A 4053-nucleotide genomic window follows, 5' to 3' on the forward strand; every position below is an offset into this window, starting at 1 on the left:
AGATAAGACTTCATCATCATTTAATACTGGTAATGTGGTAATGATGGTTGTCAGTTTTAGAGTGAGCACTGTGTACCAGGCTTTGCTAAGGTTAAATAACCTTTAAGAGCAACACCCATTTTACAAAGGAGGAAACTGAGGCTCACTCGTGAGAAAGACATGGGGCGATGAACGTAAAGTGCCTGGCACACAGTAGGCCATGGAGAAATGTGTCCATCCTCTTGCCTCCGTCCTAATGACTTCCGTCAGTTCTCCTGGCTCGGTTTTCTCGCCCAGTAAACTGACGAATTTGCACTGGATCTGAGTACTGTTCCCCCCATCTCTCTAATTCTGGAATGTAGAAGATGCATCAATGCACATTTTATGCTTTTCTGTGATTTCCAGGCACCCCTTATTTCCTTATAATACCTCCAACCCCTGCCAACTCCACCGCATCCTCTCTTTTCCTTGGAATTTTGCAAAACATAGCTAATTTGCTTTCGACTTGCAGTCTCTGGCGACCGTTTCCCTCCCTCCCCTGGCCCATCGGAGGATGACATCATAGTGTATACACCTTTAAGATTATATAAATCTGTGATCCTACAGTGGCCTTCATCCCCATGGTAACACGGAGGAGTTTCCCTTTTGTGAGGAAAGCTGTCATGTCACTTCCTGCTGCTGACAAATCAGTTTAGGAGATTAAAATAAAGGGGGGTGGGGTGCCTCAGAGAAGTGCTGGCTGCAGTGGTTTCTGGTTGCCATACACAGAGGCAAACAATGCCGCCGCGTCCCGCCCCGCGCCCGCTGGGTTACCCCGGGCTGTTTTTCTCTGCAGGTTGCTTTCTGGAGAGCAGGTGGGAGGGCTGCCCACCTCTTTTCCGGAGCTCTGTGGGGCGAGCCTGTTTGAGAACAGCCTGTAGGTGCAGACCAGCGGCCCTGCTCCCCTCTGCCAGCCAAGGAGGTGTCTTCCATCGGATGGAGAACAAAGGGTGTGCTCTCTGCTAGCGCCACGGTGGACAAAACTGTGCTCTGCCAAGGAAGATAACCCTATAGCCACCTTTTCCTTGAGTGTGGCTTTTAAAGCTAGGCAGGAGGCCCACACATTCATTCATTCACTCACTCATTCATTCATTCATCCATGTGTTCAACAAATATTGACAAATATAGTCTCAGGGATACTTTGGTGCAAGACGGAATTCCTACTCATAAGTAGCTAAAATGACTTTGCTATTTTAGCTGAACAGCAGAAGTAATTTTACTTTGTCACCTGCCCTCATAGCACTATATATTGGGGCTGTTATATAAATAAGATAATCACGAAATAAGGCCAAAGGCTGTGGAGGCAAGATAAACTAAGACCCCAATGATACAACCCGGTTGCCCATTTGAGAGGTGAACTGGAAAGGGAACCCCAAGGCCAGGAGAGCAGCAAAGACCTGAGGTTTGAGGGGGATGTTTGTGGATGTGACTTTCTTGGAGTTGGCTAGACCTGTGTTCAAGTCCTGACTCTGCCACCTGTTAGTGGTGTATAAGCTATCAGACACTTTAACCTCAGTTTTCCCAATCTGTAGTATGGTCCAGTAGTATCGTCCTCTTGTGACTCAGCTGCTCCCCCCGCATTCTGTCGCTCGAGTAGCAGCGCCCTTCCCAAATGTCTGGCAAAGGAGAACAAAACAGAAGTAGGTTGCCTTGACACCCTGGGCCCACATCATACAACACTCTTCTCTGGGCCATCAGAGCTTTGGGGAAGTAGCCTCTGTTCTGAGCTCATCTAGCCCTGCCCCACTAACCTGGGGCAAGCTGCTTCCCCTTTCTGGGCCTCAGTTCCCTCACGTGTAAGGAGCACCTGCAGTGAACTACGTCTGTTCTCCTCTCCCACCCAACTGTCACTGCTAAGTCCCTTCTGTACCCAAGCGTGGGAAGGTCCTGGAAGCCCCAGGGTTCCTGAAGGCTGGTTCAGGAAGACAAAGCGGGGGAGGAAATAGCTACTCTCTGGGAAGAGGCAGTGAGGGGTCCTGGACCTTCAGAAGGTGGGTTGGTGTAATGGAGATGTGACTGGTTCTCGCAGGGATGAGTTCCCCTGCAAGGGCCTGTGGGGGCATCACATACTTCTGACCCCTGAGCCCTCCTTCCCTCCCAGCCTGGACAGCCCTCTGCAGTGGAGCCCACTACAAAGATGGGATTTGAAAGTTTCACCAAGATCGACACCAATCATTCATTCATTCAATAAACATGCTTCAAGTATCCATGGTTTGTAAAACACTCAGTAGATATGAAAATAATACCACCAGGCTGGGCGCAGTGGCTCATACCTGTAATCCCAGCACTTATTAGGAGGCCCAGGCGGGTGGATTACCTGAGATCAGGAGTTCGAGACCAGTCTGACCAACGTGGTGAAACCCTGTCTCTAAAAAAAATTTTTAAATCAATAAAAAGAAAGAAAGAAACAAAATAATACCACCAAAGGAAATTCTGAGATTCTGCTCCAAATACCTGAGACAAAACTGATAGGTCCAACTAGTGTCCATATGACTTTGGGCAGGTTACTTCTCCTCTCAAACCCTTAGTTTTAGAGAGGATCATCTCTAAAAAGGGAATGAAACTATTGCTTCATGGCCGGGCACAGTGGCTCACGCCTGTAATTCTAGCACTTTGAGACCCCAAGAAGGGCGGATCACCTGAGGTCAGGAGTTTGAGACCAGCCCGACCAACATGGTGGAACCCTGTCTCTACTAGCAATACAAAATTAGCCAGGTATGGTGGCGCATGGCTGTAATCCCAGCTATTTGGAAGGCTGAGGCAGGCGAATCACTGAAACCCCGGAAACGGAGGTTGCAGTAAGCCGAGATCTCACCATTGCACTCCAGCCTGGGCAACAAGAGCAAATGTCCAACTCAAAAAGACAAGAAAGAGATAAAGTATTTGCTTCACATGGTAGCTGTCAAGATGAAATGAAATAGTATATATAAAATGTTTTGCACAGTACCTGACACATAGTAAACAATAAATGTTAGCTATTTTAACCGTCATTGTCATGATCATCATCATTGTAAGGGAAATGTGTAAAAAAGGAAACAAACCCATATCTCCAGCCTAGACTTCGCCCCTAACTGCAGACTTGCATATCCAATAGCTTCCTTGACATTTCCTTGCTTGTCAACTAGGCTCCCAAACTTGGCGATTCCAAAAACAAACCTTTGAGTCACCCAAAACCAGCTCCTTCTGCAATCTTCCCACCTTTGTTAATAGCAATTTCATTCTTCCATTATTAGTTCAGGTCAAAAACTTTGGAGACATCCTTGACTCCTCCCTTTCTCTCATAACCTATATTTAATTTCATGGCAAATTGAGACAGGTCCATTTTCAAACACATCCATTTCCAAAATATATCACTTCTCATCATTTCCAAAACGACTTCTCTGAGCTAGGCATGGTGACTCATGCCTGTTACCCTAGCACTTAGGGAGGTAGTGGCAGGAGGATCACTTGATGCCAGGAGTTTGAGAACAAACCTCCCTCTCTTGTCCAGCCACCATCGTGTCTCGTCTACAGTACTGCAGTGGCCTCCAAGCTGGTCTCCTTGCCTCAGCACGGCCTCTGTCTGTCTATTCCCAACCAGCAGGCAAAGCTATCCTTTTAGTGCTGCATTTAGGGCATTATCTTCTGAGGACAAGCTCTAGTTTCTGCTTTCCTAGAAATGTTTTTATCTTCATTATTGAAGTTTTTTTTTTTTTTTCTTTGAGACAGAGTCTCCCTCTGTCCACAGGCTGGAGTGCAGTAGTGTGATCTTGGCTTACTGCAACCTCCACCCCCTCAGGTTCAAGAGACTTTCCTGCCTCAGCCTCTCGAGTAGCTGGGTTTATAGGCACCTGCCACCATGTCCAACTAATTTTTGTATTTTTAGTAGAGACATGTTGGCTGGGCTGGTCTCGAACTCCTGACCTCAGGTGATCCACCTGCCTTGGCCTCCCAAAGTGCTGGGATTATAGGCGTGAGCCACCGTGCCCAGCCTCATTATTGAAGAATTTTTACTGGGTAAAGAATTCAAGTTTTGGCCTTATTTAATCACTTCAA

The sequence above is a fragment of the Saimiri boliviensis genome, chromosome 20 (genome assembly GCF_048565385.1).
Source record: "Saimiri boliviensis isolate mSaiBol1 chromosome 20, mSaiBol1.pri, whole genome shotgun sequence".
NCBI classification, from domain to species: domain Eukaryota; kingdom Metazoa; phylum Chordata; class Mammalia; order Primates; family Cebidae; genus Saimiri; species Saimiri boliviensis.